The 26632-nt window shown below is 39.7% G+C and overlaps 1 long non-coding RNA gene across 1 annotated transcript; it reads left to right on the top strand.

The window, feature by feature from the left end:
- Positions 1–4207: 4207 nt before the first annotated feature.
- LOC123460186 lies at positions 4208–24910 on the top strand. The gene is made up of 3 exons (XR_006636840.1): positions 4208–4368; positions 7936–8127; positions 24668–24910. It is a non-coding gene; the product is annotated as an uncharacterized LOC123460186 (long non-coding RNA).
- Positions 24911–26632: the final 1722 nt, after the last annotated feature.

The raw sequence follows: 26632 nt of genomic DNA, 5'->3' as shown, positions 1-26632 counted from the left end.
AACTTTTCTTGTAGTTAAAGTCATCAAGCTTTTGCATATGTTAATGTCCTATGTATGGGCAGGGAAATTTAATCTCCATACCTTTGCTGATCATCTAACTCTAGTCCAGAATTCAGACATATTCCTGAAAATGTTTGTCCCATAGCTTTCTGACTCATGAAGAAGGTACTTTTTTTTTTTTTTTTTTTTTTTTGGAGGTAGGGTCTCACTCACTCTAGCCAAGGTCGACCTGAAATTTACTAAGTAGTCCCAGGCTGGCCTCAAACTCATGGCAATCCTCCTACCTCTGCCTCCCTAGTGCTGAGATTAAGGGTGTGTACTGCCATGCTTGGTTAAGAAGGTATTCTTTATTCAGGCTCATAGCTATCATCTCAAGATATCTTTTGTTAAATCAGGGAATTAAAAATCTCTCTTAGGTTAGATATTTCCTCTTCTTTCTCATGATGGTCTAGCACTATATATAAGAAGCTTCACAACCCCCAAATTGTTTATTTGTGATACAAATTCACTGCAGGTCTGGATGTCTCCAGGTAACTTTCAAGGCAATGTTCCTAGACCAGCACTGTCAGTGACTTTTATAGTGATATCACCACAGGGACATGCATGTACATGATTGCCAAGGCCATCAAGGAGGGCAAAGATTTGGTGTGTCAGCTTTCATTTGCTGCATTTTGGAAGCAGCTAAACCAAATCACAAGATCATGCCTATCTACAAGCATATGGAGAAATGTCTTCTTAGAAAAAACAGAGACATAGAGCTACCTTGGAGACCCTTAACCATGGCTCACACCACATGGCTTTTGCTGGTGCTTGGGGTCTCCAGCATCTCAATGGAAGATTCTGCTGGAGCACACTGGGTAGGTACTCATACTAGTGCCCCTGCAAGAGCAGGAGAACTGGTTCTTGTGACAGAAACCCTGACAAACATCAGATAGATACTAAAAGGGCAGCTGTTTGTCACTTCTCCCCATGGATAGGTATTCTGTATTAAACTTCTACCTCATCCCCTGACTTGATCCCCTAGACTCTTATTTTCTGGATAATACATCTCAATAATAACACAGCAGTTGCCTCAGATTCTACCTTCTGGCTAACCATGGACTACACTTTGCCCTCTACTTCGTTGGTTTTCTATCTTGTATTATAGGTAGGATCCTTCCTAAGACAGGGTGTTGGGCAGGGGGAGGTAAATACTGTTTTTATGACATTGATGTTTGAAAGAGTTATGTTTCTCTAATCAGTTGACATGAATTTGTCTTTCAAGGGAATTCTATTTTGGGGACATTTTGTGTTTTGATACCTGGAGATATTAACATTGCTCCATTACTTTCTATCTTCCAGCTTCAAAGAGATATGAAAGTAATTTCTGAGATTGTTGGTAAGTTCATGATGGATCACCAAAATATACAGTTATACATTTCAGGTAGTCTTTTCCAGTGGCACCTTAGGATCTGGTTTCTTGGGTTTGTGTTAATTTACCTTTGGTCTATGTCACCATGATCTCATATGCTTTAGCAGTTTTAATGTTTTGAGTTGGACGGCTCCTGTGTTAGATGTTTAATAGCATCTTGGCCTTTATCCACCAGCATGTTAGTTGTACTCCCAAGAAGTTAAGACAAACAAAACAGTCTTTGGATATCAGCAAGTATCTCCTAAGTCCCTCATTGAACAATTCCATGGTATGGTATAATGTAAGCATAAGAAAAAGGTATTTCCTGTAAAGGGTCAAATGGTATATATTTTCAGATTTGTAGTTGATATAAGCTGTGCTTTGGCAATTAAATTCTGCTATGGAATCATATAAATAAATGGGCATGACTATTTTCCAATAAAACTTACAAAAACAGGCAAAAGACAACATTTGGTCCATGAGTTGTAATTTTCTAACCTCTGATATACTGTGATAGTCATCTTTTAATATTTTTGTTTACTCAATTCCTGGCACAGTGTTGTTGTTTTAGTGAATATTTAGGAAAGAAACAAATCAGTGTGTTTCATTGTGTTTAGTAAAATAACATTATCTCCTATTTATATTGGTACCTGTTTTATAAATAAAATAGTTTGAAAATCCATTTTGTCAAAAAAATCTTTTCTTTCACCACTAATAGAATCATTTTGCCTCACAATTTATAGATACAATGACTTTACAGATACTTTTAAGAAGCATTTTGTGCTTTTCTGTGAATTTCAAAAGGGCTGAAATGAAGCATTTTTGTATTCTATGTGTGCTATTAGAAGCACAAAACATAATGATATCATTTTATAGTTTTAGAATATATTCTCTTTTACTATATTAAAACAAAATCATATGTGATTATTGTTACTACAAAAATTACAATAACTGACCTTTCTCATGGGGTCTAATATTCTACTGCAAGTAATTGTGGCATTCTTTTCTTCAGTAGAATGAGTTCTAAGATTCTAATTCCTTAGAATAATTGAGTTTTTTTTTGAGGAAAATTTAACATTTTGCTTATTAGAGGTAAACTGATCAAGTAAGAAAAGAACCTGTCTGTCATCTGAGCACCCAGGAGGCCTAGGTAGCAGGATTGCTATGAGCTTGAGATCAGCATGGGGCTATAAAGTGAGTTCCAGGTTAATGTAGGCTAGAGTGAGACCCTACCTCAAAAAAAAACCCCAAAAAACAAAAAACAAAAAACAAACAACAACAAAAAAAACTAAACTAAAATGAGGTACTTGAACTGTGGTAAGGGTTTTGGCATTGCAGGGCCATTACTGCATATTAATTTTTGTATATTAATTTATGTCCAATAAAACTGCATCATGTGAAGAATTGCATACTGTGAAGTTTTGAATGAAGTGAGTAGATTTACCTGAAACAACTATGGAGGGTGGTTTCAAGGGGTAGTATACCAACTCCTAAGGAATATTAAGGAAACTGGGCTTTTTAAGGGAAAGATGTGGTATTAATATTAGGTGATCCAACTAACTATGACATCTATAAATTGTCCAAAGTTGCAAAGAGTTTTGATCTTTTGTACACTACAGATTACTTTCTTGAGATCTGAAGCAGAAGCACAGAATGAGAAACACCAGGTAAGATAAAGAGATCAGAAACCAAACACAGCCAAGAGCTGCCCACTGCTTGAGGATGATGGAGATCCAGGTTAGTGGAGATAAGCCCACAGTGGGACAAAGCACCAGCTATATGATTACCCACCTTAGTCCCCTTCAAGGCCATTTATATGAGAACAAATTTAATTGCCAAAGTCATGGAAGCTTGAGAGAAAAAGGCTGTTGTGTAACCATTGAGATAATTGTTTCATTCTAGAGGCATATGTTGCAACTGATCACAGAGCAGCTTTTTCCCACATGTTGCACTGTTCCCCTCATTACCTGTGGGTATTATTCCCAAGAGCACATCCCAGGAAGCATCCTTCATGCAATCTCAGCATTTCATGATATTTTCCTGTTGAACTTGACCTGTGGGACTTGGTAATGGAAGCTGTCTGGAAGACTCAAAAAGGGGATGTTCACTTGGTCACTCAGCAGAAGCAATTGTTTTTGCAAGCTTTGGGGGAAAATCATAACTGGAGTGATTGATCTGGGTCACCAATGCACTAGAGGAGAGTAAAAGGTTAAAATGATTAATCAGTAAGGACTAGTTGGTAGAATTTTGATTAGATTGAACCCATGTGATTGTGGCAAGTGAATATTTTGATAGGAAATGACTGATAATTTAGGTATACTTAGACTCTTCAGAGCTGAGACAACCTGTTTCCCACAATGCATTTCTGAGTCATAAATAAACACACCCTCACTTGGGATTGTAGTAAACAGCCCATTAAACCTTGGACCTTGGCTTCCAACCAATCATTTAGAAACCAAGTGTCAAAGGACCAGCAGACAAGGAACAGTCACTCTGCTGGCAGGGATAATTGATCTTGTTCACTTAGGAAAGGAAAACTACTACTATACAATGAAGGCAAGGAAGAATTTGCTTGGCTCCAGATGACTCACTGAGGCAAGTCTTGGCACATCCTTCTGCATGTTGATGGTGTGTTTCAAAGCCCTGGTATGAGCAGAGTATGTTTAGTAGCTTGAGGTTGAGACTTGTGGTTACCCCAAGCACAAATGATGAACCTAGAATGGGTGGTAAAGGAGGGAGAAGAACGGTCATGGTAGCAGAGTCTGTAAACTGTTCCATTAACTTTCCTTTTGTAAATTTGTCCAGGACAAGGGGACATTCAAAATCTAGGACTAGTCATTTCCAGATGGGAGGAGCTTGCTATGAGATAAGCGAAGTGCCAAAGGATAGAATGTAGACAATGCTCTATCATACCACGCACATTGCCTTCTGGAACCAAGGACTCCATTCTCCAATTGGGAGGAATGGATGGTTCACAGGTGAGCCCCTCTTCAGGAACATCTTCCACAAGGAGAATTGCTCTGCCCAAGCTTCTACTAGGAACCTATATTTATTATTGGCCAGTTGATGTGAGGACAAAGAATCCTGGAACTTTCCTAGAGTGCAATAATTCCAAAGCATTGTTTCCATTCCTGGCAGGTTCATTATAGGAATTGGCTGAAGTCTCTCTTTCATCTGGATCACAGGTTTACATTTCCTGTCGCTGGCCCGCTTCCCTCTCCCCTCAGTGTGATACCTGAGCATGTTTCTCAAGAAACCTACTGTATGCAAATCTTGGAGTCTGTTTCCTAGGGAACCCAGGCTGAGTAACCTAGTAAAAGGAACTTGCACATGCATTTGGAAGATGCCTTTGGCAGCGTACACATAATAGTTACCTCTACTCTGAGTGGGTGCAAGTGACTAATGCTATCCAGTTCTGAGTGAAGAAAAAACTGAAATGAATGTAGTTCTAAATAAATTTAAGATTATATGTTGTCCTCAAGAAAATCCCTTTATTTGATCATAAATAAAGAAGTTAGTTTTTTTGTTCATTATTTATTTATTTGAGAGTGACAGACAGAGCAAGAATGCAGGGAGAGAGAGAGAGAGAGAGAGAGAGAGAGGATGAGCCAGGGCTTCCAACCACTGCAAACAAATTCCAGATGCGTGAGCCCCTTGTGCATCTAGCTAACATGGGTCCTGGTCCTGGGGAATTGAGCCTCAAACCGGGATCCTTAGGCTTCACAGGCAAGCACTTAACTGCTAAGCCATCTCCCCGGCCCAAGAAGTTAATTTTTAAGAGTTCTCAATCTAAAAAAAATACAAACTGGCTTTTGAAGGGTAGTGGATTGGAAGAACGCAAAAAATGAGCTTCTATGGGTCACCCACATGTCCCACTTTGGCCTTGTGAGCAGTTAATGAACTCAGGAGTGAGCTACATAGAAGGGAGCTCTGGGTGGGGGGTTGGGGGTTCTCTAGTGGTGAATTGAGTTGTTACAGAGTTTGAACAAAATCCACCCATCTATGCCAAAACACCCAAATTTCCATGTGTTAAAACAAACCGTTGCCGGCATCTGATTCATAGTACTGTGCCTAGTATCAGATGCTGGGTCCTCTTCTACCCGCTCACAGCAAGTGGGAGAACACACATCCAGTCTTGACCAGATCTGTTGTCTTCTGGGCCTCGGAAACTGGGTTACGTATAATGGGGAAATGGGACCAGTGGGAAGACAGATCACTACCTGTGAAGATTCGGAAGTGTACTATTGTGCCCCAGGTGACTTGCCAAGTGACACTGTCTCACATGCAGCTCAGTCTCCCTGCTCAGTGCTCAAGCTCTCATCATTTTCATGAGATTCCACTTGCTTTCAACAAACAATTATTACTTCTTTTTAATCTAAGATGACTAGAAATGGTTTTCATTGCATAATTAATGATACTGATCTATCTAGTTATTTAACAGGCTACCACTCCTTGAAAGGGTGAGCTACCATAGCAAGAACCTGCGACCTTGTTGTGGACCTTATCCTTGTCCCCACCTAGTACCAGAGTCCAGAAGTATATGAGAGGAAACCAAACCAAACCAAATACCAAAAAAACAGTACTTAGCTACCAGGTTAATGTTTTAATGCGGGTGAGAGAGGAACATACGTTTCAGAAGATGATCATAAACTATGCTTACAAATGTGAGGTTCTGGATTTCAGATTTCAATACCTAGACACCAAATTTGTTTGTCATATGTTGAATCTGAGGTTCAGAAGAACCCAGGGATACAGACTAATTCCAGAGTAATAAGGAGGCGCATAAGTAGCTCAGCACAAGGTCCCAGTGCTGCGGAGCCTTGGACATTTTTAGAAATTTGAATGTGTCCCTGGTGACAGCTTGTTTACTCACCAATTGTCTCTTTCTCATAAAAAGTGTAAAATGTGCAAAAATGCTTTGGGTTTCTGCTTTTGTATTGTTTGCAAGCTGGCTGGATGGTAATTTGCTATATTTTATTTTGTGTTTGGAAATGGTCCAGTTTCTTTCAAATGTTTTCTACATTTTCCTTCTCTTGTTATCAAAGACAGAAATAACACATCTTCTCAGGCCTGCATTTTTGTCGCATCTGAGACCACGGGAAGGGTCTTTCCTAACAAAGCAGGCAGGCATGGGGAGTGGGTGGCATGTTCCAGAGCATGGGTCACCCACACAAATGTATGTGGAAGAGAAGCTCTGACCATAGCTGGGAACACAGCTCTTCCCTGATCTGCTTCACCATCTTTGTCATTCAACAGAGGCAAACAGGACATAGCCTTCATAATACAGATTGCCTAGGGTTGGGTTATTTTTAAATTCAGTGATAACATTTGGCTTGAGGAACCTCAGAAAATAACACTATCAAAGTACTTTCTTCCTCCTTCTTTGGTTTTGATACTTAGCATCAGTCCTAAGAAAGCTGGGGATAAAAATAGTAAACTTAATGTAGTTGATTTCTGCTGAGGTTCCTTTGTATGATCCTTAGTGGTATCCTATGGACAGTTTTTGTCTTTCTGGATATCAGGAACAACAATGAACTTGTAGGGTCTCTACAGAGATTTTTTTTTTTTTTTAATTTGACAGTAGGCCTGGAGAATGGCTTAACAGTTAAGGTGCTTGCCTGTGAAACCTAAGGACCCATGTTTGACTCCCCAGGTCCCAAGTAAGCCCAGTACAATGACACAAGTGTGCACAGTAGCATATGTGCACAATGGGGCACACATATCTAGAGTTTGATTGCAGTGGTTGGAGGTCCTGGCTCACTCACTCTCTCTCTCTCTGACACATACACACACACACGCACACACACTTCATAGCATTAAAAAAGGGAAGTCTGTTAAGCTTGTCTAAAAAGAGAAAGAAGAATAAAGAAAAACAAAGAAATAAGAGAAGAGAAAAGTAAAATTTGAAAGTAATAGGCAGTAATAGTATTTTTCTGATTTATTGAAATATTCTTTCTGGTAGCTTATATTGTGGGATGGTTGAGGTCATTTTATATTTATCATAATTCAGTATTGATGTTGGGTGCTTTAATTATTCTATGTCTTTGATAATTTTTATATTTATAACTAAAATATGCATGTGCCTAGAGCTGGACTCACACTCCTAGAAAGTCTCCTTAGGAAACAGGCGTTTCACATGTGTGAAGAGTCTGAAACTTTGTCTCTTTTGGCTTTAAAAGGTAGACTGACTCTGAAATAAAAAGAGTTCTAGGGTTAGTGCAAAAATAATTACAGGCAAAGAAACAGGAGACAGAAGGAAAAGGAGAAGAGAAGAAAAGGGAAGAGGAGAGAAGAGAGGAGAGGAGAATGAGAAAGAGGAGAGAGAGGAGACAAGGAGAGGGGAAGGAGATAGGTTTTCCTTTTATTAATCATGAATTTTATTAGTTCTTCCCAGTAGAATGATCTGGAACACATAGTATAATATTTACACACCAAGTACTACTGATTCCAGTTTACAAATTCAGTACCAGTGGCCTTCGTGGGTCAGTCGGCTAAACTCCAGTGTTCAGAGTCCCAATACAATTTCTCAACTTCCCTCTTTCCAGGTAACAGAAGATTTCTAAGGACTGCAAAATACTCTGAAAAAAAAACTGGAACAAATATCCATTCTAATTAGGCAATAGCATCATATGTTTATAGCTCTAATAGTTTCATTCTGTGAAAAGTTTAGACAGTGAAAGCCTCCTGGGAAGTGTGACTTGAAAAGAGCCCAAGAATTTCTGCCTCAGGGGGGCCTGGTAAGTACCTTTCTTCTTTCAATCTTTGTCATTTCCATATTGTAATTACTTTTGGGTTAAGACACTATTATTATTTCAGGTCACTGTTAGACAAACGAAAACAAACTTTATCTGGAGGGGTTACCATGTCCCAATTGAACACGCCATTAATGCTAAGTGGGGATTTTTCTTCAATGATGCAGAGCTGGTATAAACCAGTTGCACAGGCAAAGCTAAGTGTGGGTAAGAGTCTCCTTGTAGTTTATGTGTCTGAGAGGTCAGACCTTGGGCAGAGAGGTGTTAATGTGAAGAGAGGCAAGAGGAAGCAGCCTGCACAAATGACAAGTCTAAGGCAGCATACCTTGCAGATGTGGTGAGTCACCCTGGATAAGCAAGTAGCGAAGAAAGAAACATACAACTACTGTAAAGAAAAAGATGATGGGCTAGAGAGATGGGTTAGTGGTTAAGGCACTTGCCTGCAAAGCCAAAGGACCTCTGTTCGATTCCCCAGCACCCACATAAGCCAGATGAGCAAGTGGCGAATGCATCTGGAGTGTGTCTACAGTGGCTGAAAGCCCTGGCGCACCCATTCTCTCTCTCTCTCTCACTCTGCCTCTTTCATTCTCTCAAATAAATAATAAAACATTTAAAAGAAAAAGATGGTGGCACATAGGTTATGTTCTATGCATAAGTGACTTGGTACACGACTGGCTCATGTCATTTCTGAATGCTAAACGGAATTGATGACATTAGTGAATGAATTTCTCTTATGCTTAAAAAGCATGGAGACTGTGTGTGCCATGTGGGCAAACATGAATGAGGAGAAACTCCTAGAGAAGCACAAGGAGGTTGGATGGCAGGCTAGATAGGTTAATCCTGACTTTCAAACCACAACTTTATTAGATTTGGGGCTGGGGCACTTCTTTCGAATGCTGTTTTAATACTCTGTCTTTATTCCTTCAAAACAGTTATCAAATTTGTTTTCTGGTGTCTGCCTTTATTGATGACACATGTTCCCAAATGTCAAGACCATGGAAAATGGCAACAAACGATCAATTCCTCATGTTAACAAGCACCACATTTATGCCAAAAAATCATGAAGAGAAAGGAAAAAGCAGGATCACCACACAGATTATTTAAATCATGTCGTTTATAAAGATGTAGAGAAGCAGGCTTTGGTTAGGGAGCAAGCTTCTTGGATTTGAATTTAATTTAAAGATGGGCAGTTTTTCTTTGGGTAGGCATCTTGTCTTCCTGAAGTCAAAATAGATTCCATCCAGATGCTTCATGTTTTTGGCCTGGGAGCAAACATTACATGGGAACTAAACTGAAGGAGGCGAACAAAGCAACCTTGTAAATTCTAAATTTGGGTGATTGCATCATCTGAGTCCTAAACATATTAAGAGTGCAGCTTTTATTTTTATTGAGCATTTGAAACTAATTCCCACTGATCAAAGACAACTTAGTCTCTCTCTTTTTTTCCTCTTTTCCTTTTGGCAAATAAATAGTATTCTGGAAGGATGACATGGGACTCCATCCTCTTTCCAACAGCCTTACAAATCTGCTGTTGCAAGGGAACGTGGAACGGGGAAAAGCAGTGCATTTCGGGAATTCATTAAGTGGCTGAATTCATTAAATGCTGGAAGGAGATAATTTAGACCTTTTTTTGTAACACAATAATTTGCAACTGTATAATTATCAGGGTTTGCTTTAGTCTGGGACAAAATCTGATATTTATACTTAAATGAAAATTATCTACCACTTATACTGATGAAAATATGAGACATGAAGTTACAGAATCTCCACTTTGTTTTTCCCTAATTAAGTCTTAGTCTGGGGGTGGGAAGCACGGAGTGATGTGGCCCATAGTGGACATGGCACCTGTATAAGGCATTTGACCAAAATGGAAGTAGAAGTTTGTGGCTTGGCAAAGAGGCTTGGATTTTACTCCTGGTTACCTCAGGCTGGTAGGCTCATTTGCTGGAAATTAATGAAGGTTGTGAAGACTATCTTTATGATAAGTCTAGGGCATGTAGTTTGGAATTCAGATCACAAATGTTGTAAGTTTTAAGCAGGCATAAGGTGTTAGAATGGACTCTACGGTAAATATATCCCCGGTGGATAAATACCATCAGGACAAGGGAAAATGGTATGTGCCAGTTGCCCCAACCAGCAGTAGGAGCTGCCTCCTTGCTGAGCAGGATGCTTTTCGGTGTGGGGGAAGGGAGAGCTGTTCTCTAGATGTGTAGAAAATAGCAGCCAAAGACGACAATCTGCTGACCAGAGAAGGCTGTTCATTGAAAGTGTATGGCATGGTTCCAACCCCATCCTCCACTGACGAGACATTCTCTGGTTTGTGAGCACATCCACTCCTAGGATTTGCCTTATGCGTCTGAACTTTAGTGTGGCACTGTCCTACACTGTTCCATGCAATTAACATAGCCGTCCTGAGAGAATGTTCAGTCTTAGTTACATATGTGGAAAGTGAGGTAGTCAGATGTTAAGTTACTGGGTCTGTATCTCAGGGGCAGTGATACATGGCAAGTCCAGCCTGGGCTTGTCTGAACTTGAAAACATGCTTTCTTCCTTCATGCTTGCTAATGTCTCCAAGGGGCTACAGACTTTCTGTAGGTGGTCTGCCACCACTGAAAATCTGTTTAGTCAGCCAAAGTGATCTCTACCTCTTGGGACAAGAACCCAAACACAGTTACAACAGAGAGTACTAAGCCTTCCCCTCTGGTTTGACATCTGGTCAATGGAATAAGGAAACTTTGACTCCGCTTTGGGCTCAGGGAGTCCTGGGCTACAACGATGTAACAAGAATGAATTTTGTCTTTCATGGTGTGGTTAATAGCTATGAAATGATAATACTTTTCTTCTATAGATGTATTCTAGAGTATACTCTTATTCTGGTCCTGTTTATAGAATTCACTTTGTAGGTTTCTAAATTGTTGAGACTCTCTGAACAATAGTTTTTAGTGTTGAGCTATGGGAAATTGGCTATAGAATAAGAAGATTAAAAAAATATTACTAGAGAAAGATGATGACTCTGGCTAGGGAATTTTAAAGAAAACAATCATTTTCCACAGTATTTTGGCTTTTTCTTCTAGTCTCTTCCTCTTTCTCTTCCCCCTCCTCCTTCTCCTTCTCTCTCTTTCTCTGTCTCTCACACACACTGGGAGCAGTAAAAGGTTAACAGATCCAATAGCTCTTGAACCTAAATGCTTGTGTTTCTCAAGAGCCTGCTAAAACTCTCACAGCTTATTCTGTATATATTTCATGTTTAGAAATGTGATCTGTTCTGATTGAGACCAGCAGACATCAGTTTTGCAATGGTTCCATAGTTACTTTGTACATCTTTCTCAAACCATTAAGAACCACCACCATGGTTGCTTCCCCAAAGGGACCATTTCTAAAGACAATGGAGGGGAGGCTTTGGAGGTGAATGTTCTTTCTGTGGAAGAATAAGTTCTGGCTTCTTTTAAGCTTCACAGCCTGTTGATGCAACTGAAAAAGTCTTCCATTCATGTGACTGGGCTTGCAGGCTTGGAAGCAGTAACTGTGGGGGGCGGGGGGCTCTATCAGAATGAACTGAAGTGAGCCCGTCAAGTGTCAGTTTATGCAGGAGGCAAAGGAGTATGCGCTGACATCATGCAATCAAAGGGAAAAAATTACACTGCGTGTCTTGCCTGGGAAAAACGACAGCAACTTAGCAAGCTGTATTTCATGCTCCCGGAACAGCGCAGTGAAGCCTTCCTTTATGTTCTCAGGGAGCATTTATTTAGCTCCGTGCTGGTGGTTTACCACTAAAGTGTGGCTGGTTTGTATGGCCTCAGAAACATGGGCTCTACTAGATCAGATAACACCCAACCCATCTCAGCAGGTACTAACTTGTTTAAGAAAACCAGCTGTCAATAAGAAGGAAACTCTGAGGGTACACCAGCTTACTGTCTTATGCCAGCCCCTGAGAAATTTATTGCTTGATTTTTTTTTTTTTTTTTTTTTTTTTTTTTTTTTTTTTTTTTTAGTGAAATGTTGGGAAAATGCAAAAAGTTAGCTGCCACATTCTATCAGTTGGTACTCAATCAAGAGGTTGATAGGAGTGTGTATTCTTTTTTTTTTGAATTACTGCCTAAAGATTGGGAGGAATGGGATGACAAAAACCTTCAGGTTTTCAGAAAAGAAGCAGATAGTGTAGAGATAAGGGGGATAAGGGGAAAGAGGGTGCTATATAGTCATAAAGGGGTAGGGAAACCCCAGTTCTCTTCAGAGACCTCAGGGGACTGAGTTTCCTCTCCCCATATGCTCTTGTCTCCAACCCTGGACATCTTTCCCATGCCTTTCCCTTCAATTTCACCTCAACTGTTTCTGGGCCAGGTCCTGGGCAACACTTAAATAGAAACTCACTTCTTGCCTTTGTCTTGTCCGTTTCCTTCCATCCCCTCCTAGGAAAACCTTCAGTGAATTATTATTAACTTTAGTTGTATAAGGAACAAGCCAAATGCATCTTCTGTGGCACAATATAGACATAATATCTAACATATTTATAGTCTACCTTAGAATTCAGAAGGCCTTTGCTCTATAAGCCCCTGGTAGCTGCTTGAGACTCAGTGTTCCATACATGGGTGTGTGTGTGTGTGTGTGTGTGTGTGTGTGTTGGAGAGGGTGCATGTGTGTGTGCTTGAACATGTGGAAGCAGGGGTATAATTTCTGTTGTCATTCTCAGGTACATCATACGACTCTCTTTGATACATGGTCTTTCATTGTCTTGAAGCTTACCAACTAGGCTAGACTTGCTGGCCAGCATGCCTGATGGATCCTTCTGTCTCTCTCTCATTAGTATTGGGATTACTTGCACATCTGACATTGTCATGAATACTAGGGATAGAACTCAGGTCCTCATGCTCTTAAGGCAAGCACTTTACCAAGTGATCTATCTCCCCAGCCCTCTCCTGGAAGGCACATTGAAGGCACCCCTTTGGCTAGCAAAAGGGGCATTTTTGCACTACAGGTACGCTTTTAAAACTAGGGTTAGTTGTGAAATATAATATGCCTATCAAAAGAGGACATGGCCAGCCTACATGTACTTCCTTAGATAATTCAAGCTTTCTTGTAAGAGGACTATATAAAATCATACTAAGTAAAGCAACCATGGTCTAGTTTGTGTTTTGCTTTTGCCAGTGGAAGGTGAAGTTGATGGGAACTTGTGGGGAGTAAGGGATGAAGGATAACTTTAATTGTGATGACTTGTTTTGTGAGTCAAAATCAGATCATTCTCAAGTGCAGTATTTCCCATGTTGTGAGATATCAGAAAATCTAGATATTGTTAGATATTTAGAAACTAGGATAACACACTTTTCATGTAAAACCCCAAGTCACAATCACATGGAAGGAGCCACACAGTATACTTGCTCTCTCATAGTCCTTATGAATGAACTTGACTTACCAAGAAGGTTCATTTGGTCAAAGAGATGTTACAGGAAACAAGCAAGTTGGATGTGTGTGGGTCAACAATTGTATTTAAATGGTTTAAACAGTACTGGTTCATAGGAAGGTGGAAAAGCGTATGTGGTATGATGTGACTTGCCTTAGAATCTGAGCTCTCTCCCTTTCTACCCGCATGGCATTGCATGATCTGTGTGTTATTTAAGTCTTAGACTCCTTAGCTGCCAAGTGAGCATAGGAGTGCAGTTATCATTTGAGGATGTTGCATGTTGTCACTCCATGCCAGATCTTGGCACAGGGGCTGACACACCTAAGATCTCTCGATGTAACCTTCTGCCACTGCTATTGCCACTGAAGGCTTCTCACAGTCTCCATTCAATATGCTGTCAAGGGTCGTGGACTTACAGAGGAGATCTGTGTAGTTCAGTCTGTCCAATGCTTCTTTAACCCAAATCTTTTTTCCATTTATCATCTGCTTGACTACCTTTGGGAAATATTGTGACAGACACATCTCCAAAAGATTTAAGCTCACATTTTTTTTAATGTTTGACAGAGAAACTTCCGTCACGCCTTTCTACCTACTCAAAGTCTGTTCTATTCATCATTTTTGGCTCAACACCAGTTCTTTCCCCAAGAGCTAACCCTGCAGCTGGACCATGCCACTTTGAATGTACTATTCCTTGGAATTGTCTCATCACTGTTTGATAGACTTGACTTCTTTGCTATTATTTACATAGCAAGTCTTTAGTTTCATCTATGATTGAGCTGTATTAAATCCTCTATGCTTCCCACAGGATCTAATAGAGTATAAGCTCTGAAACGACACCTCGCGTCCATATTCAGGTAAAGTTCAGGCCACTGATCACTCTTCCCAGGATTAAAAGGCAGTGTAGTCCGTACTCCAGTTTTCATGTTACCTTTTCCTCTGATGTATTTTTTTAAGCATGTAACAATGTCCATTATAAACAGTGTCCTCTAGAGAGGAGATAGCATCTTCTTCTTCATCACATTTTGTCATTTGATAGTAATATTTTGTCCTTTTGTCTAGGAATTAGTATTTCTCTTTTTAAATTGAATTCTTTATAAATTATTAACTGACACATAATAATCATATATATTTGTGGGGAACAATGAGACATTTTGATTTGTGCAATATTTTTATCAAGGTGATTAACATACTCATCACATTAAACATTTATCACTTGTTTGTGGTGAGAGCATTCCAAAATTACTCTCCTATTTTAATAAACATTTTATTGACAATTTTTACACATGTAAATAATTTATTTTGTTCACAATCCCTTCCTATTTCTTTTGTTCCCCCTTCCCATCTCCTTTGCATGGAATCCCTTCTTTCTAACTAGTGCCTCTTCAATTTTGTTGTCTACATTCTTCCCAGTATGCAATAGAACATCAGAAGTTATATTTCCCGATTGTAATTTTGACCAAATTCCCCCCTCTTTCTCTACCCCTCCCTCAGAGCCAGCCTTTCTCTCAGTCTTTATATTTTTATATCTTATAGTGAGAGTTTAAATTAACAGCATTTTATTGACCATTACTTGGTGTGCCATGATCAATAATTGCTCCTGTTGGTGGAGAGCTGGTTACTAAAAGTTGATATAATGTAGGTTGTAGAAGATATTCAGAGCACGAGCTCTTGACTGAAGATAATCTTCCTTCAGCAATACTCCTCACTAGCTATGTGTCATTAGGCAAGTTATTTAAACTCTCTTCACTGAAATTTCCCATATAAAATGCATTGCCTCATAGGATAAATATCAATATTAAGCATAGTGGTGGTATGTATTTTTTTTAGCAAAGTTTTTCATCTATTAAAGCTCACAGACATTGTTGCAATTAAGACTGGTTTTCTGTTTTCTTAATCACACTATACACAGCAGAAGAGCTTTCAAAGGGGATAGATTTGAGCTAGGAGTAACTGAATGTGTAAGGGGAATTTTTCAAAGACTGGGAACACAATAGGAGATATGATGTACAATATATTGGAGTCCAATGTATAAGGTTTTAAATGCCAAATTAAAGCACTCTGTAGGTAATGGAGATTGTGTGATTTTATTTCCAGTATCGGGATGGGATCTGAGGCTTCTCACATGCTATCCAAATACTTTATTACTTATGTACATTACCAACCCCTTGAATGAGTTTTTTATGCTCTTTTTTCAAGGTAGGGTTTCACTGTAGTCCAGGCTGACCTGGAATTCACTATGTAGTCTCAGGGTAGCCTCAAACTCACAGTGATCCTCCTACCTATGCCTCTCGAGTGCTGGGATTAAAGGTGTTCCCACCATGCCTGGCTCTTGAATGAAAATTTTCACTCGGCAATACATTTAGTTTTGTGTTTTGGGAAGCTAATTTTGAGACTAGTGAGGAGGTGGAAGAATTGGGGCAGAGGCAATAGAAGCAGAGAGACCATTCTATTTCTATTTCTCCTGGTTCAGTTTCTTTTTACATACTAGGATTTTTTTCCATGAATTTTCCATCAATAATTTTTGAGGATACTTGTTGGACTTCTTAATCTTCTTCAGTCAGACTAGACCTAGTTGGTTCATTTGACCCTTAGTAGTGTATTCAGAAACTAAGTAGATTATACATTTTATGTTTTATTTATATGCCCTAACTCCCATAGCTTCTGGCCACTGCCGTCACACTGCTCCCAGTTTGTGTTAAGTGGTATATGTTTAGTGTCCAATTCCAGTGATGACACTATTTATACTTAATGCAAAATAGTAAAGTAGTAAGAGATATTCAGATGACTATTGGCCTCTTTATCACAATGGTGCACCACCTTTGAGAAAGTGAAGCTGGTGTTTGTTCTGGAATCTACTTAAACAATAATGCTAATTTCACCAGATACAGCTGTGCAATGAAAATTCTTCGGTTGATTAGATGCACAGCACTGTCTACCGATGACCTTTCAGTTGCTTGTCAGCACCATTCTATTAAACTCTCAGCCTGCTTAAAATAGAGCACCAATACCTCTGGGCACGTCACTTTTGAAGAACAAACTAAACCATCAGGTAAGGCCTTGGGGACTAGGGCTTTATCTAATGCTACACACTCTTTAAAATTGATTCACTCTTCTGCCAACCCAATGCGTCCATGAAATAGCCTAGCTGCTGCTACAAGAACAATTATTATTCTGCCCGAGGTGATTCGTATGGTCTCAAGGCTCTGAAAACATCCATTTACACTGAGATGGATTGGAGATAGAGCAGACATGAGTTGGCAGTTCAGGCAGACAATGATGGTCAGACATGCCATGTTATGAGTGCTGGAGAAATGTTATATGGCCGGATGGGGGAAGACACCTTTGAGTTTCTCACAGACCATTACGCATTGGAACACAGATTTTTGCTCAGAGATAAGTATCACAAATGATCCAAGAGGCCTTCAAGTCCAAGTGGTCCAAATCTTCAAACTGACAGACCTAAAGCTTACAAGCAAGCTAGGAAGTCCCCATGGAAACACCAGTTCTCTTGTGCTGTGTCTTTCCCTGTAATCTAATGCCAAGATGCAATTAGATGTAATTTGAGATATACATAATTGCAACTCATTCAGAAGAATTATTTCTGAGAGGTTCAAAATGAGAAAATGTGCACATTTTTTATAGGTTTCATTGAAACAAAATCAATTTAAATACCTACATGCATATACATGTCATGCCACATTTGCTGTAACACAAACTATATGCACAGTTTACTTTTAAAAGACATTATTTATTTATTTGTTTATTTAAGAGAGAGTGTGTGAGGGAAAGAGGAAAAGGGAGAGAATGGATGTACCAGGTGCTCTAGCCACTGCAAACTTCAGACACACACATGTACCACCTTGTGCGTCTGGCTTTATGTGGGTACTTGGGAACCAAATTTGGGCATTAGACTTTGCAGGCAAGTGCCTTAACCGCTTACCCATCTCTCCAGTCCCTACTTTACTTTTTGTTAAATTTTACATGCTAAAATAGTCTAAGATTGGTCTTATCACTAATGTCATTAACTAAAAATGGAAATATTAGTTCAGCAGCTTTTTTATGACTTCTATATAAAATTCTAGTCAGTATCTGGCCTAATAAGGCCAATCATAGAGTTATAAGGTAGTTTCCAGTGACCCATGAGAAAAAATGAGAGAGGCATGAAATGCATTATGATGTATTTACTAAAAGGGAAATAATATTAGCCAGAAGTCATGAGAACAAGATACCTATATTTTATAGGAAAGTAGACACAGAAAAGTTCAATAATCATAGAATGACTTGCAACAAAAACTATTAAATATTTCTTTTGATAATCACTGGGAAATGTCTACATGAGATGAGTAGGTTAACGCCTCACAACACTAAAGGCATAGGTAGGTAATCTTCAATCAAATTTTTTATTTTGCTTATTTCTCAAATTGATTATTTCAGTGAAGTAAACATAGTGTTAAATGTTTGAAGTGAGTTCCATTTTGGTCAGAATGATCAATAAGGATCACTATATTTATATAAATATTTATTATGTATAAAAATAAAAAATATATTTTCATATACAAGTCACAAAAATGAGCACTTATACTATCTTGGCCCTCAACTCAAAAAGAAAAATAATCACATCAAGTTCAGCTTTTGGCTTTGATTGCAAATTCACCTTTGTCATAAAATCTAGAACCACTGGTGAGCTTATGGTCAATGATTTTTTAGGACAACATATGCTCATTTTTACAAAAGTACTCAGTTACTAGATTATAGAAGAGCTTGACATTGCCACTGGGGACTTACTTGCGTCTTGAGAGAGGGGTGGACCTCTCTCACCACAGTGGAAAATACATTAAGTCTGTTGACTTATAGTCAGGTCTTCTAAAAAAAATTCAAATTCTATTGCACTCAGGGAATTCTGAATCTATTCTAGGTCTGAGACTCCCAAGGACCTAAGGACTTGGGTGAGAGCCATGGGAACCTACAACCAGATGTTACTGGGGCATGCCACAGAAAATGCCCGATGTTGCATCAGTGTGAACCTCAGTGAGCTGTCCTCTACTTTCAGCAGCACTTAAAATTGACCAAGTCAAAATGCTATTATTAGTAGAGAGAACTGGATCATTTTTTAAAATCACATCTTGGATTTATGCTTCTGTCAAGAATTAGGTATTGGAGCTTTTCTCTCTCTCTCTCTTTCAATTTTTGAGGCAAGCCCAATAGACTGGCCTTTTTGTTTCTTATGTGAGACAGTGAGATCAAGAGTAAAAAAGACAGAGGGGGGGGGAGGGGGAGGGAGAGGGAGAGGGAGAGGGAGAGGGAGAGAGATGTTTCTCTAGTCCTTAAGACAGAATGCACAAAAATCTACTACTTTTGTGCTTAAGTACTTCGTGCTTCTATTGTAGTACTTAACACATTGTACCTAGCTATCTACTAGACCTTAATGTTTCTTTTGGTAAAATTTGTGTTTTTGAGGGATGATAACAAGTGTCTGGTACTGAGATCTGGGATCTGCAAGGCCAGGGTGCTTCACAGTCCCTCTGTGTTCATGATGCATTAAGAGAACAATGCTACTATTAGATGGATGAAAACTGGATCTAGTGGGCTAGTGTCTACAAGGGCAATAAGCAAGCATCACAGATGGATAACATTAAGTTGTAAGGGACAGTGGTTTCAGGCATCAAGGCAGCACTACAAGTGGTAAGAAAAAGGAAGAAGGATGTCATGATACTTGAGTGTATAAATTAAATATCTGTGAAGATGCTTGAATACAGTACTCAGAGATCAATGGAGTCTTAGGATAAAATGTGAGAAGAATATTCTGGAAAAGGGTGGAGGACATTTAGGAGCTTTCCTCTGGCCAAGTGGAAGTTGTAGGGATCATGAAGGGGCTTGAGAGGGAGGGAAGGAAAGGGGAATGGATGAGAATGACTGTACAAAGCAGGAATGGGGGTGGAGCAGGGCATTGTGGATTTTTAATAGTACATAGGAGGGTGTGCTGTGAGACATATATGAACTTGACCTCTGCAGTGTGATTGGACACTAGCCCAGGTATCACAATTCTAAATGCCTTTCTCTTTGGTGTAATGTGTCACTGGAGTGGAATTTCTTGAGACGTCTTGGAGTGGTGGTGACTTGTATGGGATGGGACTTAGTCCTGGCTCTGTCTCTGGGAAATGAACAAAGTAGGCTGACTTCACTGGACTTCCATTTCCTTCCACAGAGGAGAAATGACTAGCTGAAATAACCTGAAGCAGGACTTTAACTTCCTTATATGTTAAGTTTTGTCTACCCTTTCAGTGAGGCTACACGCTTCTTATTTTTTCAGTTATTTTACCTGTCTGCGGAGGATTATCTCTAAAGATAAAAAAAGAATAGGTTGCTTTACATTTCCACTCAAGAAGAATTTATGCAGCATCTATTTGGTGCCCAAAATTGATGGATTATAAAATAAGGGGATAAATTATGTGATTTGTATGATTATGAAACCTAACCATTGGGTGAAGTGGCATATTCTCAAGGATAAGTAGAATTTGATGAAGAATATTCATGAAAACTTTTTATTTGTTGGCTTTGAGTCAAGTTTTTTATACATAGTCCAGCTGGAAATGAAGTGCCTGACTTTTCTGTCTCTACGTCCTAAATATAAGGATTGAAGATATGTGCCACTATGCCTGGCTCTTCATGGAAACCTTTCCAATTACCCATCACTACCCATCTCCACTCACCACTTACACCGATGACCTTCATGCTTACCACCTTTATTGGGCCTCTAATATCATACAGTTCCATGCTCATGTCTCCAGTGCTTAACTATTTCAGGGTTAGATCAGTTTTAAAAGAATTAAACCTAAAGATACATGGAACCGTGCCAGGGATATAGCTGATAAAATATTTGCGTAGTTCCCCTTTTTTCCCCCTTACTTTGGTTAGTTTATTTTCCCACAAGAAAACTCAGGGATAAGATGCGAGATTATTTACTTATTTGGATAGGGTCTTATGTAGTCCAGGTGGTCTGGAACTCACTATTTAGCTGAAGATAACCTTGAACTTCTGATCCCCATACCTACATCTCTTGAATGTCAGTATTGCCGTTATGAGCCATTATGCTTGTTTTATTCACTGTTGGGGATCAAAACTGAGGCTCTGCACATACTAGCCAAACATTCTACCAACTGAGATACATCTCCAGCCACATTCCCTTCTTTAACAACAGAATTAATGATTTTAAACTGAAAATTAACAATTGTAAACATTTATGTTTTGACATATGCATATGAGTGATATTAAATCCAGACAGTTAACATACTTATTCCTTGCTTACTTAGCATTTTTATAATGAGTTTAAAAATTACTTGATTATTTTACAGTGTATAGTATTGACTGTAGTCACGTCTGTGTGACTCTGTGGCCACTAGCTCCATCCCCTGTCCCAGTTCTTCCCAGTCTCTGGTAACTATGATTGTATTTTCTGCTCCTGACAGTTCGATTGTTTGCTTTTGGTTTATGAGCCAGGTGTCCCTATGTAGTCTAGGCTGGCCTTGATATGACTATGTAGCCAAGGTTGACAAATATGAGAATATTTTTTCTTAATTCTGTTCACAAGACAAGGATGACATCGATTGTAGCTTTCAGCTTATTGGTCCCGAAAATTGTTTCTCAGATGACAAGGCATTGCTTTAAGATGAAATTATAGCACAGAACCTTGAGGAAGGTTTGGGAGGCTTTTGTTTCTCAGTTTAAAAAGATATTCACTCTTTTAATGACCTACAAAAAGTTACTCCTTGTCAGTGGGCCTCCCTCCTTGGGAAAATGAGAGTTTTGCCCTGGAGGTCCAGACTCCCTTCCAGCTTCACCATGTGGTCCTTTGAAGTGCTGTGTAGGAAACTAGTGGTGGTGTGTTCGAGCTCCTTGGCATCGTGAGCACCACCAACATATTGGCTCTTTCTATGCAAATTGAAAATTGCATTTTTATGTGTTCAGGTAATTTTTTTTCCAAATTAATTTTGCTTCTGTGTCTAGAAGCGAATGGAGGTGAGGTATGGGCAAGATCAAGAATCCAATTTGACCACTAATTTGTACACAAAACTGTTTGGCTAAAAGCACACCTCTGAGTTCCTGGAAGCCTGAAGAGGAAAGTATGGCGTGTGCTTCAGATGAAATCAAGACCAGCCGGCTGTGAGGGGCTGTGTGTTAGCATTTGTTATCGTGGAGTTGTTTAGAAAGTGCCTTCATCACATCTGCTTGGCACATCTTGCAGGTCACCAGTTGGTCATGTCCATCTGATGGGAAAATTCTGCCATGGGACGTGGTCGCCTATTTTGGTTATAAAGAGAGAGAGAGAGAAAGTGGTGCCATGATATGGAACTTTCTGAGGACTGGCCTTTTGTATTTGTTTATTTTATAGTTGCAGCTGCTTTTACACTGCTCATCTGTGTGACATTAGGGGAGTTGTTTAAGAGTCCAGAGACTCTGCTCCTTTATCAGTGTGTTTCATTGACTTCTGGCTTTTAGAGAGACATTTATGAGATAATGCTTGTGAGAACAGATTTTAAACTGTTAAACATGATGCACATGTTGGATATTATATCCAGTTAGTCAAGTAGTGGCCAATAAAGTTATTTTCCTTTTTTAAACCTCCAAAGACAGTAATTTTTCATACACCATATTTTTTTGTCATCACTGTCTTGTGAAGTATAATCTCCTCCATCTCCTTCCAGCAAATTTGCCAATTTGGTAGCTTTGGATCAAATTGGCCATATTTTCCATAAATCCATTCTTAGCAATCCACTTGTTATTGTTGGAACTCCAGACCATTAATTGATGTTTGCAGCTGCCAAGACTTTACCACAATTGAAGAAATAACTGTGGAAGTCAGACTTACACCTGAATTCCTTTACATGTGTTCATTTAAATTTGATCCTTGAAGTATTTGTTTTACTCATTATGCTGCCTCATTTGCCTAAAATAAATCAGAAGTCAGTCAGCACTCAAATCCTGGTGTAGCTGGAGCTTTTGGTGTCAGCAGCACATTAGCATCTATTCCATCATGGGTGCTTGCAATTTCTTATTGTGTGTGCTCAAGAAATGGGAACTAAGAGAGTTCTTTGCCTGCCATTACTGGTACTATCTGAGGTTATTTTTAGTTAATCTATAAATGGATATAAAACATTGATATCTAGAAATAAAGATACTAGAGATGACTATTTTATATATATGTATTGTGGTAGTCTGAATAGATGGCCCACAATATACTCAGTGATTTATTAGTTTGTAGTTTGCATCTGAAGCCACCTGGCTGGAGGCTGTGTCATTGGCAGTATATTAAGGTATGGTGATGGGCTTGAGATTTCAATCTAAAGATATGCAAAGTGTGCCTGGCTGAAGTTCCTGAAGTGTGCTGTGCTATGTGGCTTTTGATGCGTGTTTCTCTCTCTCTGCCTGAACTAGGTTCTTCTGCCATTATGGAATTTCCCCTAGATCTGTAAGCTTCAATAAGTATCCCTTCTTCCATAACTGTGCCTGGTCTGGAAGTTCATCTCAGGGAACGTGAAGCTGTCTGATTGATATCTATATATCTGATATCTTTATATCTATCTAGCTATCTACATCTATATCTATCTATCCATCTATATATCAGCAGCAGATAAAACAACATATCATGATCAGTTACTTCCTTGGAGAGAAATGAACAAGTAGTGGAGAGTCAGAGATGGGGTAGAGACCTGGGCCTAGGCCGATTGTGGCAAGAGGGGTCTCCCCAGTCAGGTCCCAGGGAAAGATGCTTAGAAGTTCAGGGAGCCAGTCTGCTTTAAGGAAACTAACAGATCTGCAAAAGGAAACAATGTGTATTAGCTTTTTATTTAGAGTGAAGACAGTAAGTTTCTGTAGGTTCAAAAATTAACACCAATAAAAGTGTTTTCTTAGTCAAATATTTTGTCTTTCTATGCATGTGTGTGTGATATGTATGCATATGTGTATGCATGTTCATACATGTAGATATGTGTGTATAGGGGGTGCTTGTACACATATATGCATGTGCATGTGGCAAACGGAGGGAAGTGTTTGATGCCATCCTCAGGAATGCTGTCCACCTCCTTTGAGATAGGGTCTTCCATTGACCTGGAGCGCACCAATTAAGCTAGTTGGACAGCAAGACCCAGGGATCTTCCTGCTCTGCCTCCTCAACTATACAACTATATGGGGTTCCAGGGGTTCCCACCATGCCAAGAACTTTCCATACGTTCTGGGAATGCAACTTCAGGTCCTCATAATTTCAAGGCAAGTACTTTGCCTATGGAACTATCACCCAAGTATCGGTCAAACTCTTTAAAGGGTTTGGGAGATAAGCTGAATGGTTAAGGCAGACATTTTGGGGAAACTATTAAAATATTCCTGAGCTCTCTTTGTCACCATTTTTACACTGTCATGTTTGTTAAGAATACTAATTTTCATGACAAAGTTGTTGGATTTGTTTTTATAATGGGTACAATATGTGAAATGAGGTCTAACCTAGAGGGAATAATGCTTTAACAATCTACTTCTCTTTTGTTTTTGAGGAAGGGTCTTACTATGTAACCCTGGCTGGTCTAGAATACCCTTTGTTTATCAAGCTGTCCTAAAACTCTGCCTACCTACTGGCATGTTTGACATTTTCTTCCCATAGGCCATTCACGTGACTGCAGAGGCCATGTCTAGACCTTTCCCTTGTACACATATTTCCTCCCAATTTTTGCTCCCAGAGTTTAATGTAGTGAAATGTTGCTGTGTTTACTAAAATAGAATGGCTACCTTTAACAGATGTCTTAAGTAATACCTATACTTAGGTTATACAATATAAGATACTGCAATGATGTTTTCAAACAGTTGAACACTGTGGTTATAACAGGAGGCATTCACACATTGACTAAGTCCTTTAGTTTCCCCCCAAATATCTGGGTAATCTATTGATTTAGTGTACCATGTGATTAAATGACAGCGTGCTAAGCCATAACCTGCAAAAGGATCTGTTATCTAGAGTTATACTGGATTTTCCAGGTAGCACAATGTTTCTGCCAATTGGTATAGGGTTTAAGGTCAGACAGAGCAGGAAGGTCTTACACAGGGCACAGGAGTTTAAATTCTGTCCCTGCCCTGTGCTTGCAGATGTAGCTGAATCTTGTATCTCAATGACAAGTGATGGTCTCCCCGGGAAGATCTGACACAATGGGCTGTGGCCTCATGCGTCTGGAGCAAGGGGCACATTGCACAGGGCCAACTAGACAGACTCACTACTTTTTAATGGTTGGCCTAAGACGTGGTGACATCAGTGCCACAAACTTTGCAAAGGAAGAAGCCGTCGGGACATAAGACAAAAGGTGTCTCTTTGGAGAGCTGGCAGCACCAGAGATGACCTGGGACCGTTCTCTACCTACACTACTGAGGAGGATCCAGAGAGGTCCACCAAGGCCCCCTGTGGACTCCTTAAGTAATTACTCAAAACTCGTGCAGGTACCATTGCAGGTGGGTTTAACCATCGTCAACAAACATTGATATCTTCATGGAGACTGAGTTAAAGAACCCTTCTAGAATTAATGAAAGAGATATCGTCCCCAAGACCCACCCTTGAGAGCCAAGAAGCCTCGTGGCTAAGTCTGGCATAGCCGAGCAATCCACAAACAACCTGATGTAGCTCTCATTCCGCACAGAGAACTCTGTTTTAATGAGGTTTCCAGAAATGTGACTGGAACAAGGGTCAGCAGACTCTGGCCAGTGGGCCAAATCCATCTTGAAGTTTACGGGAAAGTGGCTGTCCTCATATTTATGTGTCGCCCGTGGCTGCTTCTGCACTGCAATAGCAGAGTTGAGCAGTTGTGACAGAGACCTTATGACTCATTGAACTGAAAATGTTTCTATTTGGCCATTTACAGGAAGCTTTTGCCAAGTTCTTGGATAGACTAACTGGAATATGGCTTGGCAAGAAGCAGCAGCCAGGCACCTACAGCTACAACCACAGACATCCATCCAGTCATTGTGAGGTTGTTGTTATCATTCTCTTAGAAATGTCTTCTGAGCTCCTACCATGTGTCACACATGATTCCAGAATGCTTAAGTGAACAAAAAGTTAGGTAAAAGTTTCTGTCTTCATTGATCATACTATGAAGTGGGGAACCCAGACTCCAAAAGATTATGTTAGTCACCTTCTCATTGCTGTGACCTGGTAAGAAGGAACTTTGGGGGAGGAAGGGTGAACTTTGGCTCACAGTTTGAGGTGATACAACTCAATGCGTCTTCAAAGACATTGTGCCAGGAGGTCAAGGTGGCTAGTCACACTGGGACCATAGTCAAGAAATGGGGAAAAGGCAGGAAGCCACGGTTGGACCCAGAAACCCCAAACGACCTCCACTCACTGACTATGTCCACCTAGGCCCTACATCAAAGCTCACTCCCATTTGGGGACCAACTGATCAAACACATGAATCTATGGAGGAACAGGTCTATACTCAAACCACACAACAGTATTATAAATAAGTTAATGACAAGGTATTGTACAAAGTCAAAAGCGCTACAGGGGGCAAAAATACTAAGTAGAAATACATGGATGGCAAGATCTTGAAAGAGGTTGCAATGTCTTGAGTTTCAGGGACCTACTGTAAAGATAAACAACTGAACGAGGACCTGGAAGATGAGGCTGAGCTCCACAGACATGGTACAAAAGCATTTCAGGAAAAAAAGGCCAGGGTGAAGGCCCCAAGGAGCCCGCACAGAGTCTCACCTTAGGCATCCACTCAGGACTTCAGGTGGGCTTTTCAGATGTATGGAAATAGTCATGGAACTATTTTCCCTCTCCAGGCAAAGCCTAACACCTCCTGAAGATTATTCAAAAATTACATTCAACTCCTAGACATGAGGTGGAGCCAGACATTTGTATTTTGTAAATCATCCAGAAGCAACTTAATTTTCCCAGGTGCCTCTGTTTGGAAATCATTGATCTAAATCAAAATGAGAATGTCCTCCAATGATGCTGAGAGTCACTCAGCCTCTGCTTAGCCACTTCCAGTAATGAGGAGCCGTTAGCTCTTTTAGAGAGTTCACACCATAAAATACTTATAACATTTAATTAATTTATTC

The sequence above is a fragment of the Jaculus jaculus genome, chromosome 4, assembly GCF_020740685.1.
Source record: "Jaculus jaculus isolate mJacJac1 chromosome 4, mJacJac1.mat.Y.cur, whole genome shotgun sequence".
NCBI classification, from domain to species: Eukaryota; Metazoa; Chordata; class Mammalia; order Rodentia; family Dipodidae; genus Jaculus; species Jaculus jaculus.
Note: the sequence above shows the minus strand (reverse complement) of the source record. Positions and strands in the feature narration are given on the sequence as shown.